Consider the following 15,200-nt stretch of genomic DNA (forward strand, 5'->3'; position numbering starts at 1 on the left):
AGTATCTTTAATAGGCCCAGAATCACAGAGCTTTATTGTCTTCTTTAATAAAACTTAATTGGAGTATCTGGGAACCCAGAAAAGAGAAATAAGTGATAGACATTTTTAATTTAAAACTCAGAAACTAAGACACATGGCATATTTCTAAACAAAGCAAGAAGAGCTACTTTGCAATATTACAAATAATCTTTTGGGCCTAGACCTGTCTCTCATGAATAAGTTAGTGTGCATGGCAGTGGGAGAGATTGGGAAAGGTCAGAAGAACAGCTGTTTAGTTCAGATTTTACTGCCTGATGTCTCTGTTACTTTGTTCAAATCATTCCTGATAGTTGCTTATCTATTGCACTGGCAAAAGAAGATTTTCCTACTCAGAGATTTGTCATGCAGCACATCCTCCAAGGAAAATCACATTGCCCTGATTACTGGGCTTACAGTTGGCAAACAACTTTCACTTGGCCTTCAGGGACTGCCTCAATGCAGAGACATGCTCTTCTTAGAGTCACCTTCTTGGGGGCTGTGCACATCTGCAGACAGAGAGAGAATAAAGGCCTCATATTTTCAATTACATTGAAAGTGGAATGCAGCCCTGGCTGGCGTAGCTCAGTGGATTGAGCACGGGCTGGGAACCAAAGTGTCCCAGGTTCGATTCCCAGCCAGGGTACATTCCTGGGTTGCAGGCCATAACCCCCAGCAACTGCACATTGATGTTTCTCTCTTTCTCTCTCTCTCCCCTTCCTTCCCTCCCTAAAAATAAATAAATAAAATCTTAAAAAAAAAGAAAGAAAGAAAGACTTGGAAAATTAAAAAAAAAAAAAAAGAAAGTGGAATGCCTCTGATAGGGCATTTTAACTCTTGAGCTTTTGACAGCATTAGCTGAGGCTATCATTGGGGTCTGCACAGCAGCCTGGCCTGTCTCTAAGCCCAATCTCACTCCCCCATGCCCCAAACCAATGCTGATGCCTGAATTATGCTGGTAAGCATCTTGTACCCCTATCGTTTCACAGAGACTTCTTCTCAGTGAGCCTAAACTGTAACAGTCATAGAGACTATGCAAGATAACCTGATTTAGAGCTTGGATACAATAATCACTATAGATAGGTAAGGAACATTCTAATAAATCATCTGTCAATATGGACGTTTGCCTTTTCTGAGTGTACATGAAGAAGTCATTTTATAATTTCTTTATATACGTTTAATGGTATAATATTTTGGAGAAAATTTTATTTAATTTTCCTTAGTCATTTTGAAAATACTGTTTTTCTATTGTAAAAGAACATAACCCTATTTATCAGTAAGGAGGGAAATTTTATTTCATTATTAAGTTGGATAGATGGATTCATGACTATTATTACTATTTTTATCAGTGTGTTTCATAGCACATACACTTACCACGTACCATACTGCATACCACTACAAACATAACATTGTGCATATTCTTTTGAAAGAGGAAAGTGGCGTGGAGACTGGGTGGAGACAGGCAAAGGGGGGAAAATGGGGACATCTGTAATAGAGTCAACAATAAAAGTAAAGGGAAGAAGGGATTTCCTCTCATAATTTAAAGGAATACGATGATAAGAAAATATAATATAATCATTAATTTATAATTAAAAGACAAATAATGAATAAATGGACCCAAGAACTGAGCTCTGGTGACATACAACCTGATGATTACCACTAACATGGTGTTAATAAACACTGAGTTAAATTGTGAGGGATAAGCAAAAATTTACAAGTAGAAACAAGACAACTGTACTACCTCAAGAATGAAGTCAGAGGCTTTGCCCATGCACAATCTTTTATTATAACTTGCTTCTACCCTCTGCGTGTGAGATCTTCTGGGCACCATATTTCTGAAAGTGCAGAAGGCTCCAGCTTTGTCATCCTTAAGATCCTTCTCCCTAAGACTCCCTCTTCATGCTTACAGGTAGGTGATATTTTTTTTCTAAGAGGTTCATTTTTTTTACTGACATGGAGCTCCCATAGATAGACTCAGTGATGTCTTAGGCAAGCTGCCACCTGAATGTTAATATTTTGGTGAAGTGAAATAGTCAAAAGTTTATGGTGGAACATACCTGAACTAGAAACCTGATTATTCCAGTTCTACAAACTTCTACTACTTTATCTATAAGGGGGAAACTTAATGTTTATCTCTTAGAACTGTTGTCTTGGTTAATAACAAGAAATAAAAAGCATCTACATTTGGATGTATAACAAGATTTCAAGTGACATTTTTTAAATGTCATTTTGTTATGATGTTGATGAGATGTCATAAGAATTCAACCCTTGTTTATATCAATTAATCTATGGTAAAAAAAAATTGGTTTCCTTATATGTTGTTCCACTTAAAGTTGCAGAACCTATCAACAACCTTAAGTGAGGACTTTCTGTACTAAAAGAATATTATTTACTTTTCCCGCACTAGTTTTTCTTTGTTTCTGGTCTGGTTTACCAGTCTTGAAATGCTGAATGAATTCTGCTGTGAGTTCTTTTTATTCACATTGACTATTAAAATCTACTTTCTTCTCTCTTCTATCCATTTTCTCCATGGTCCTAGAGGAAATCTGAAAATAGAAAAGATATGTGACTTTTATAAGAATTGCTTCATAACAAACATGTCAAGAATTTAGTGACATACAACAAAATTTATTTATGTTCTTGGATTCAGAAGTCCAAAATTCAGTGAGGGTTTGGTAGAGATGTTCATCTTTATTTAGATACTTGGATGTAGCTACTGATAGTTCTATAAACAAAAGGAACATATTATGTGCCTCACATACACTCAACATACAGTGATGGTCAGGGTAGGACAGATGTAATATATAGTCTAACACCTACCCAAAAAGGTGGGGGCAGGGAAACAAGCATTCGATCTTAGCAATTCTGAAATATAGCTGGGCACACACTCCTAATACCTTAATTAGGACCCAGTCCCTGGCAATGATTGCCCATGGCTCTAAATTCTAACTTCTATGTTTGTGTTTTTTCTCACTGATTCATACTTCAGTTTCCATTATAGGCACTTCCTAGTTGGAATTAGGTATTTTTTAGACTGTATTCTGTGTGCAGAAGTTTAAAAATTCAAAAACTTCTTTTTTCTTTGACTTCTGTCTATCTGTCTTCATTAAAGCTGATATTATTCCTTTAAAAACTTTATTTATTAACTATCAATTTATACTCCACTTCATTAAATAGAATTCACACCCACAAATATAATGAAGATAAATCTTTTTTTTACCTAGAATCCCAGTGAAAAAATGATGGAACCACACTCTTAAGAATTTAGAGGCACAGTTGTGTAGCCAAGTGGCTCAGCAAGGCATGACTTTAGATTCTTAATTACCTTTATGTTGAATGGAGAAGTTTTCTGAGATTTGCTTCTAATCTTTCTGAGATCTTCCAGACATACTCTGCATTCTCAGAGGTCATGTTTTTTACTGGCAGTACTTTGTATTTATTTGATAATTGTCCTAAGTCCATCTACTACTTTAAAAATGTTTCTGTAGCCTGAAAGACTGTCCTACCCCTATATATTTTCTCAATTTTCTAACTGAAACTGAAAGTTTATTTTTAAGTATGTTTGTTTGTTTATTTATTTATTTATTTATTTATTTATTTATAGAGAGAAGGGAAGGAAGGGAGAAGAAAGAGAGTTAGAGGAACACCAGTGTGTGGTTGCCTCTCACATGGTCCACACTGAGGACCTGGCCTGTAACCCAGGTGATATGCCCTGGCTGGGAATCAAATTGGCAACCCTTTGGTTTGCAGCCCAGTTTAATCCACTGAATTACACCAGCCAGGGGAAAGTTGTTGTTTTTTTTTTTAATTACCTATCTCCTCCCAAATTTTACCACAAGCAGTGAACAGAACAAAATTTTCATAGCTAAATCATTGAGTTTATTTGATGCATTCTGTTTTCCACATCACCACTGATGACAGTATTATCATACTTTCTGCCACTGCATACCAAAGATCACTGTAATCTCAACTTCCAATAACACTTTTTCTCAGTTTTTCTTCAAAACTTTCCCTTGTGGATACTCATTAGGTTTCTGCCCACTGCGGATCCTCAAACTGACACCACATTTTAGATTTTATTATATGGCATCATCTCAATTATAGCATCCAATTCCGTGTCACCTTTCTATTATTACAAAGTAAAGCAGAATGTTTACTCTTTCTCTGTGGAGTTACAGTTAATCATATGCAGGAGAAACCTATCACCATTCAGAGTATGCTGGTGGCTATGCAAATTGTCACACAGAAGGTTCCAAAAAGACTGATATTCCAATAGTTTTGAAGGGTGCAGTTCCCAGGCAACAGACTTATTACAGAGAGATTCTAGGGAAAGAGAGCAGAAAGGAAGAGACTTCCAAAACAATGTACAATCAATCAAGAAATACCCTCAGTAGGCTTAAGCCTCTTACTTTTATGTGACAGACAACATTCCATTTCTCTATCTTTTTATTTATTTATTTATTTTAGAGAGGGAGGGAGGGAGAGAGACAGAGAGGGAGAGAGAAACATCAATGTGTGGTTGCTGGGAGTCATGGCCTGCAACCCAGGCATGTGCCTTGACTGGGAATCAAACCTGTGACACTTTGGTTCACAGCTTGCGCTCAATCCACTGAGCTACGCCAGCCAGCGCTTCCATTTCTCTATCTTGATTTCAGTTTTAAGCTGATTTCTATGGAAAATGTTAAGCTATCTAAATAGTCTTCAACTAATTTTTCTTCTTAATATTTGATTCATTAACTCATATAAATGTTAGGTATGAATATTATGAGTTACATTAGTTCTCAGAAAAAGAAACTGAAAAATCTCATTAAATCTTAAGTCTCTCTGGGAGATAATATTTTAGAAACTGGCAGAATGAAAAAATCTGAAGAAATATACTAAAAAGTATTATTTATGGAAGAATAGAACAATAAACAGGAGGAAAAAATCTATAGTCACTGACATTACATCTGATAGAGAAATTGAATAATATGCACATTAAAGAAACCAGTTAAATATTTAGTTCAGAGATTATTAAAGACTTAAAAGACAATCTTAAGTACATAGTTGGAATGAAATGACAATCTGATGGGTTAAGGAATGGATATTGTCAAAGGAAGTAGAGTTGTAAGTCAAGAAGAAAAGCACAGAATGAGAAGCGATGGGTGTTAGTGTGCTGGAGAAGCAAAATTGAATGAAGTGTTTGGCCTTTGTTATTCATTTTGTTGGGGTTAACTCTGAAAGACTGTGGATCAAATGGGACAAAGTCTCCAGGGAGACTTATAAGAATGTACATTTATGTTCAACTTTTCCTTGTTCATGATATTTAAGGTAAGATACCATGATTTAAAGGAGCAGCTTGTATTCTTTCAAAGAAGCAAACATATTTAACAAATTTTAATATGGTTTCAGGCCATTTGGATATGATCTTGTTTTTTCCCACTTAAAATTAGAATTTTAATGGAACCTTCCTTCTTGGATTTTTGTAAAGGCCTGGTAAATATAATAATAAGTATATAAAATATATGTTAATATGTCATGTTATTACAGCTATAAAAGAATCAATATGCCTGGCAAAAACTTATGTTTCATTGTTTGCTAATTGTAGTAATGCTCAGTGAGCTTTCCCCAAACCTCAATCTTCATGAAATAATACAATACTCCTCTTCAAGTTGTCAGTAGGGCACCCAGCTGGTGGTGCCCAACAGGATATTGCAAATGCAGAATTACTGAGGGAGTGGTTTAGGCTGGAGATGTAGATTTGAAAGATATTTTCATAAAGTCAAAAGCTGACACATTAGGAGCAGATGTTGTTTCCACAGACTATAAGAGAGAACAGTTTGGCAAAAAGTAAATTGGGAATGCTTACTTTTTCTGAAGCATGAGAGTGAGAGGGTTTGTATTATGGGTATTAAATAGAGGAAGTGACTGAAATAAAATTCGATTTATTTTTTTAATTTAAAAGACTTAGAAATCTACATGAAATATTAAAAACAGTATGTAACCAATGCTAATAGTCATGCCATCTAGCTTATTATTATTCATGTGTATATTTTATAGTATTTATATAGGTGAAAATAGGAGTATTTTTAAACAGATTTCATTTTTCCAGAATATATTCAGCTCTGTATTCCTTTTAGTTTTTAAAAAATATTCTTTATACTATGGGATTCGCCTAGATGATATGCATAATAACACATATTAATTTTCAGTGCTGAGTAGTTATTACATTGTCTAAAATAGATTATTATCCCTTTATCAAAGGATTTTGGATCTTTTCTGTATTTTTTGGTAATTTAGACTATATTCCATGAACATTCTATTGCAGGTGTTACTTAAGTGTTATGAATAGAAAACATTATATTTACATGTTACGTGCATTTTCAACTTCACATCATAGTGTCAAATTGTTCCTCTAAGTGATTGCACCAATATTAATCTCAGCCAGCATTGTTTAAGAGTCCCTGTTATTCCTCATCTTCCCTGCAGTTTGTTAACAGAAATTATACATTTTTTAAAAGATTTTATTTATTTATTTTTTAGAGAGGGAAGGGAGGGAGAAAGAGAGAGAGAGAAACATCAGTGTGTAGTTGCTGGGGGCCGTGGCCTGCAACCCAGGCATGTGCCCTGACTGGGGATTGAACCTGTAACACTTTGGTTCGCAGCCCACTCTCAATCCACTGAGCTATGCCAGCCAGGGAAATTATACATTTTTTTTTTACCAATGTGATGGATATGATCTTGATTTTCTGTGATGACTGAAAGGTTGAGCACTTTTAAGAATATTTATTAGCATTTGTTTTCTGTTCTTCAATGAATGATATTGGGTTTGTTCATTTTAGTTTGGTTCTTTGCATATACATGCAAATATTTAAAAGAACTTTATGTACCTTGTCTAAATAAGAGACTTAATATATTATCAAGGTTATCTAAATTTTAACGTACTCAAAGATATAAATATTTTTTATGCATTCATACTTGCATCCTTGTGTATTGTATGACATTATTTTAAGGGCAATTTTAGGTTTATTATAAAATTGAAAGGAAAGTAGAGATGCTCCCAAAACCCCCCTGGCCCACACATGAATAACCTCTCCCATTAACAACATCTTGGCACAATTATTACAACTGATGAACCTTCATTTACACATTATTATCACCCCAAATTCATAGTTTGCATTAGGATTCACTCTAGTAATGTACATTCCATAGGTCTGGAAAGGTGAAAAGTGGCTTCTATCCATATATATTATTAGTCAGTTATGCAAAGTCCCATTCACCCATATTTATTTATTCACTTATTTATTCACATTCTCCATCCCCAACAGTAGTCAGAGAACTGAAATAATCAAACAGTTTAGTCCAACATTCATTATTCTCTTTGGTTTATGTAAAGTTTCTTTCTTGTTTTCTCTTCTTTTATCTATCTTTTTATGTATGTTTCCTAGTCATACTCCCCTCCTTTTTTTAAAAAAAAATAGTATGCATAATATTTTTTGTGTGTTCTATAGATACTTTCTACTTCTGGCATCTTTATTTATACAAAGGGTATTATATAGATTTAATATTCTGTTTTTTATTAGTCATTGTTTTTTTTATTACTCAGGTTTTTTATGTAATTCAGCTATACTATTTCATTGAGCTGCTTTATGGTATTATATGAAGGTTTTGTTTATATACCACATTGTACTTATGCAATCTTCCTGTAATTGACTTCAATTAATAATTACTACAAATTCTGTTCCATTGAATACCCATGTCCTGGTATCCTTATGAACATCTGGGAATTTTGTCTTTAATAAGGTATATCCAGAGTGAAAGTATTGCCAGAATGCTCTCTAGAATGTCATAATTGGGCAACAGTCCCACCAACCATGCATGTGCTTTTCGATGTCTTGTTGGGTTTTATTTTATTATTTTAATTTGCATTTTTAAATTAATAAGTCTGAGACCTTTTTTCTATCTTTATATTTGGAGTTTTCTTTTCTGATCATTTCTTTTTTAAGTATTTTTATTGATTATGTTATTACAGTTTTCCCAATTTCCCCCTTTACCCTCTTCTGCCCTGTCCCCCAACCCTCCAGAATCTACCCCCCTTAGTTCATATCCATGGGTTGTACATATAAGTTCTTTGAGTACTCTGTTTCCTATACTATTTTTTATCTCTCCCTGTCTATTTTATGCCTACCAATTATGCTTCTTCTTTCCTGTACCTATTCCCCCAATTCCTCCCTTTTTCCCTCCCCACTGAAATCCCTCCATGTGATGTCCATTTCTCTGATTCTATTCCTGTTCTAGTTGTTTGATTAGTTTTTGTTTTCATTGTTTTTTTATCTTTTACGTTCATTTTTGATAGTTATGATATTGTTGTCATTTTACTGTTCATATTTCATACTGTTCATATTAATCTTCTTTTCCTTAACTAAATCCCTTTAACATTTCATATAATAATGGCTTGGTGATGATGAACTCCTTTAACTTGACCTTATCTGGGAAGCACTTTATCTGCCCTTCCATTCTAAATGGTAGATTTTCTGGTAGAGTCAACTTGGATGTAGGTCCTTGCCTTTCATGACTTCAAATACTTCTCTCCAGCCCCATCTTGCCTGCACGATTTCTTTTGAGAAATCAGTTGATAGCCTCATAAGCACTCCTTTGTAGGTAACTCTTTTTTTCCTTCTGACTTCTTTTAGGATTCTCTCTTTATTGTTAATCTTGGGTAACTTAATGATGAGGTGCCCTAGTGTGTTCCTCTTTGGGTCCAACTTCTTTGGGACTCTCTGGGCTTCTTGGACTTCCTGGAAGTCTATTTCCTTCACCAGATTGGGAAAGTTTTCCTTCATTATTTGTTCAAATAATTTTTCAGTTTATTGCTGCTGTTCTTCTCCTTTGTGTACCCCTATAATTTGGATATTGGAATGTTTCAGGTTGCCACAGAGATTTGTAAGACTCTCTTCACTTTTTTGAATTTTTGTTTCTTCATTTTGTTCTGGATGAATGTTTATTTTTTTTTATTTTGTTACAAATTGTTGATTTGAGTCCTAGTTTCCTTCCTGTCACTGTTGGTTCCTTGAATATTATGCTTTATTTCATTTTGGGTATCTTTCATTTGTTTTTTTTATTTTTTGACCAAGCTCCATCAGTTCTGTGAGCATTTTGATTACCAGGGCTTTAAATTCCCCATCAGACAGGTTGGCAATCTCATCCTCACTTAGCTCTTTCTGAGGTTTTGCTGTACTCTTTCATTTGGGCCATATTTCTTTGTCTTGGCAGCTATTATGGTGTAAGGGGGCAGGGCTTTAGGTATTCCCCTGGGCAGGGCAACCCTCCTTGCTGCCTGCTCATCTCTAGCAAACTTTCCAACAGATTCTTGTGAGACTGGAGGTTCTCCCACTGTGGCAACCACCATAGCCCACAGCCACCTCTGAGTCACAGTTTTCCCCTTAAGGGAGCCCTACCCACACAGCCTGTGGCCTCACCACAGCTAGCCCCACCCCTACTGAGGTTCTTCTGAGTCGACTTGGCCTTCTACCACCTTACCAGTCTGGTTGTTCTGGTTGATTTTTTCTTTAATTCCTTAGTTATCAGAGTTTCACAGTTTAATTTTCTGGCGCTTTTGGCTTGTTGATTTCAGGTTGGTTGTTATCTTTCTTTGGTTGTGTGAGGAAGCAAAGGGTTCCTACTTATGCCTCCATCTTGGACAGAACTCTGATAATTTCTAACTGATAATATTATTTGTCTTTTGAGAGTGTTGCCTTGTTCTTGTTGATATGCTAACTTGTTTTTTAAATTAATATATATTATTGGGAGAATTTATGCCTAAGATAAAATTTATCTTTATAATTAAACATTGGCATTTAGATATTGCCAGAAACCTAAGTACTTTGACTTTAGAATTATCAGGTGTATGTGTATACACACATATACATACATACATGTGTATATGTACATATATATGATAAAAGCTTTTCCTTTCCAAAATAAACAAATTATTTGACAACTCTAGTGTACATTTACTTTGTATTTCATTTGAATTTTAATCTCTTGTTTTTATAGAGTTATTACTGATCCCATAATGTGGGGAGTAGGAACTTTGATTTTTAAGGAAGTATTATTATGGTAATTTTCCTTCATAAATATTATGGTGGTAATTCACATTTTATGGACTATAAAAACATAACCAGTAGGAGATATTCAGAAATTATATGCACACACATACTGACCCATATGCATATAGAATATTTAAACATTTTTTGATTTTTATCTTTTTTAAACATTTTTGAAGGTTGGGTAGTCTCTTTAAATTATAAAAAAATGAAACTCTCATAATTGTTACTAATCTGGAGATGATCATATGATGATAAATTCAGCCACTATTTGTACTGAGGTATGTTAAGAAGTTAGAGCAATGTAATATTTTATCTATTTAAAACAATTTTAATTATATACAGTTGTGTGGAAAACTTTCTATACAAATGTGTGAACAAGTGGCCCTCTGAGTGTTATTATACACATTGACAAAGACAATGTTCTGATAATTACTGTTCTGGGAAGAAAGCAACCTCTTGGGATAACTTGCTTACTACATATTATAAAAAAGGTAAAATTTAAAACTATTTGGTCTTCATGGTGTTATGGATCAACTGTGAAAGCAATTATGAGGTAATCACTCTGTAGTAATTTCCAAGCATCATATCTCTATGGCATGTATTCCTTTTTAAGGCAGATTTTATGTGGACTTGTCCTCCTCTTCAGCTTGAAGAAAGTTTGAGAAGGTTACTGCATTACCTATCCAAAACTGAGTAGTTAATACAATGTGGAGAAGTAACATAAAATATAGGCTAAGGTTAAGATGATAGAATCTGGACAATACTGAATTTCAACTAAGGCAAATAGGTGGACTTCATTGTTCTTTTCCTGGCATTGAATTGTTGAACTATTAACTTTCTCATAGTCAAATAGATATTATCAGACTTATTCAAAGGACAAATATAAAATTTTAGAAATAATAACAGAATTATTTATAGATGTACTGTCATGTATTAGCGAGCATTTTTGAAACCTGGATGTAAACAAATTTAAATTTTCACCTTCACCTTCTTTCATCCAGTCCCACCACCCACATTCTCTCTAACAGCTGTCAGTCAGTCTGCTCCATGTTTTCATGTCTGTGTTTCTATTTGGTTCTCCAGTTTATCATTCATTATATTCCATGTATAAGTGAGATCATATGGTATTTGTCTTTCTCTGGCTGGCTTATTTCATTTAGCATAATAAACACCAAGCCCATCCATGCTGCTGCAAGGTGAAGGGATTACCCAAAAACATACATACATACATACATAAGACCGGCAACAGTGTGGTAATTGCCAGAGGGAACAGGTGTGGGGGTTAAGTGGAGGTGGGCAAAGGAAGGAGGGAATGGGGATGGAAAAGGACTTTGGGGTGATGGGTGCATGATGCAGTGTGCAGATGATGTTTTATTATGTTGTATGATTGACACCTGTATGCTTTTGTGAACCAATGTCACCCCAGTAAATTCAATTTACAAGAAAATAAAATAAATTTTCAGATATACCTAAATTATTTGTAATATATTATAAGAAAAGGAGAAGGTAATTCACTTCTAAATGCTTCAAATATTTTATTACTTTAAACACTACACAGGTATGGCCATTTAAAATTTATAATTAATTATAATAGTTAAAAATGCTTTTCTAAAACATGGGAAAACAGAATATTTCATATTTCATAACATAAAACCTTTATAATGGAAAATTTGCTTATCTGTGTCAATAACTAAATAATTCTATAATATGCATACTCATGAGTGATATAATTGATCTGTATAATTATAAGCATGAAGAAATGAAACAAGTCTGATTCCAGTTTTGCCCACTTACTTACTGAGATTATCTGGGCAATTATATTGACATGTCCTGGCATCTGGGATTCTGAATGAAGGAAAACACATGATCAACAAGCACCTGACATTCCATTAAAATCTTAAAACTAACTCATAACTTAATTCAGTGTTCTAGAACCTGTTTAGTCAGTAAAGTCATAGAGAGAAGTGAGAAATGAGGAATAGAGAGAAGACAAATAGACAAAAAATGGAGAGACAGAGAAAGAAAGTGGCGAAAGAATAAGAATGAGAGTGAAGAAAGAAATGAAAAGTAGAATAAACATTGATTGTATATATACAGTCCAATTACCCCAAAATCTGCCTAGATAAATAAAACAGGATTGCCTTCCTATGTCCATTATAAGAAGAAAACATAGAGTCCTTTCACAGGAACACAGATGCATGCCTCTGTGACGTGGTAAAAGCTGACCTAGGACAGAATAGCTGAGTCATATAGTTGGTGGATACTTAACATTTTTACAAATGAACATTTCTAAAGAGTTGGAACTAGTTCACATTTCCATGCAGAATGCATAGTTCCAGTTGTTCCACATTCTTGTCAATGGTCTTTCTCTTTAAATGTTTTAGTAGATAATGCACTTGTCATTCATTGTGATTTTAATTTATATATTTTTCTAGTGGCTAAGATAGTGTCCATTTTCATGTGTTTATTTGCCATATGTATAATTTTTGAAATATTTTATTTATTTTCTGGGAAAGGCAGAGAGAAAGAGAAGGGGAGAGGAACATCAGTGTGTGGTTGCCTCTCATGTGCCCCCTACTGGGGACCTAGCCTGCAACTCAGGCATGTGCCCTGACTGGAAATTGAACCAGTGACCCTTTGGCTCACAAGCTGGTGCTCAGTCTACTGAACCACACCAGCCAGGACCACCATCTCTATATTTTTTAGAAAAATATTCACTCAAATAATCTTTTTTTAAAAATATTTTTATTTATTTATTTTTAGGGAGGGAGGGAGAGAGAGAGAGACATCAATGTGCGGTTGCTGGGGGTTATGGCCTGCAACCCAGGAATGTACCCTGGCTGGGAATCGAACCTGGGACACTTTGGTTCCCAGCCCGCACTCAATCCACTGAGCTATGCCAGCCAGGGCTGAAAAATATTCACTCAAATAATCTATTCATGATTTTCATGTTTTTTGTTTTCTTACTGAGTTTTTAAAGTTCACTATATATTCTGAGCAGAAGTCCTTTTTTAGATATATTGTAAATATCCTAGTCTGTGGCTTATATTTTTATATTTTAACAGTGCCTTTTGAAGAGCTTAAGATCTAATTTTGATTACCTACAAAAATGTTATTTTTATCCACTGAATTCTTGTCTGTTGTACCTTATCAAAAATCAGCTGCTTAGATTTTACTGCCTATGTTTTCTTCTAGGAAGTTTTATGATTTTAGGTCTAATATTTAAGTCTTTAATCCATTTTGAATTGATTCTCATGGGTGATGTAAGAAGGTGGTCTAATTTCATTTTTCTGCATGTATTTGTCTTGTTTTTCCAACATTATTTATGGAACAAACTTTTTTTAACCCATTTTGTGTGCTTGCTTCCTCTTCCAATATTAATTGACTATAAAGGTGTGGGTTATTCCTGGGCTGTCTATTCTGTTCCAATGATCTATATGTCTGTTTGGATGCCAGTACCATATTGTTTTGATTATTTTGGCCTTACAGTATAGTTTGATATTAGGTAGTATGATTCGTCCAACTTTTTCTTCTTTCTTAGGGTCACTGTTGCTATGCAGGGCCTTTTGTGGTTCCATAAAACAATATGGAACAATATTTTTTTGAAATATTTGTTCTAGTTCTGTGAAACACATATTGGAATCTTGATAGGAATTGCTTTGAATCTATAGATTGCTTTAGGAAGCATGGACATTTTAATGATATTAATTCTTCCTATCCATGAACACAGTATGTGCTTCCACTTACTTGTATTTTCTTCAGTTTCTTTCTTTAGAGTCTTATAATCTTCAGAATATAAGTCTTTTATACCCTTGGTTAGGTTTATTCCTAGGCATTTTATTCTTTTTGAAGCAATTATGAATGAGATTGTTTTCTTAAATTCCCTTTCTGATAGTTCATTATTGACATTTAAAATGCAACTGATTCCCTGATACTAACCTTGTATCTTGCTACTTTATTGAATTCATTTATCAGCTCTAGTAATTTCTTGGTGTTATCTGTAGGGTTTGTTCTCTATGTAAAATATTTTTTCATCTGAAAATAAAGACAGTTTTACTTCTTCCTTTCAAATTTAAATGCCTTTTATTGTAGCAATATTTTATCTGATATATCTCCTCAGGCAAGTCAAACACAAGAAAAAATAAATAATTGGGACTATATCAGACTAAAAGTTATCACACAGCAAAACAAACCATCAACAAAATAAAAAGTCAACACACAGAACTGGGGAACATTTAGCCAGTACATCTGATAAAGGGCTAATATCCAAGTGAATAAAAAACTAATAAATCCCAACCCCAAACAAAATCCCAAACCATCCAGTTAAAAAATGGGCAAAGGAACTGAATAAGCACTTCTCAAAGAGGACATACAGATGGCCAATAGAGATTTGAAAAGGTGATCAAACTCACTAACCATCAGAGAAAAGCAAATTAAAACCACAATGAGATATCTCACACACATTAGAATGGCTATCATCAATAAATTAACAAATAACAAGTGCTGACAAGGATATGGAGAAAAGTGTGAAGCCTTCTGCACTGTTGTTGGGAATGCAGACTGGAACAATCACTGTGGAAAGCAGTATGGATATACCACAAAGAGTCAAAAATGGATCTGCCTTTTGAACCAGTGATCCCACTTCTGAGAATATATCCAAAGAAACCTGAAACACTAATTTGAAAAACATAAGCACCTCTGTGTTTATTGTGGTATTATTTACAATAGACAAGATATGGAAAGAGCTCAAGTATCCATCATTAGATGAGTGAACAAAACAACCATGAACATTTATACAATGGATGTATTTTACCCAGCCATAAAAAGAATAAAATGTTGACATTTGTAACAGCACGGATGGACTTGGAAAAATTATGCTAAGTGAAGTAAACTAGTCAGAGAAAGACAAATACCATATGATTTCACTCATGTGGAATCTAATGAACAAACTGAACTAACAAGAAAAACAGAGACAGACTCATAGAGAAAGAGTAGGTTGACACCTATGAGGATGAGTATTAGGGTGTGGAGAGACTGAGCAAAAAGGAAAAGGACTGACGGACATGGACGATAGTGTGGTGATTGTTAAGTGGAAGG

Source organism: Phyllostomus discolor, chromosome 4 (assembly GCF_004126475.2).
Source record: "Phyllostomus discolor isolate MPI-MPIP mPhyDis1 chromosome 4, mPhyDis1.pri.v3, whole genome shotgun sequence".
Taxonomy (NCBI): Eukaryota; Metazoa; Chordata; class Mammalia; order Chiroptera; family Phyllostomidae; genus Phyllostomus; species Phyllostomus discolor.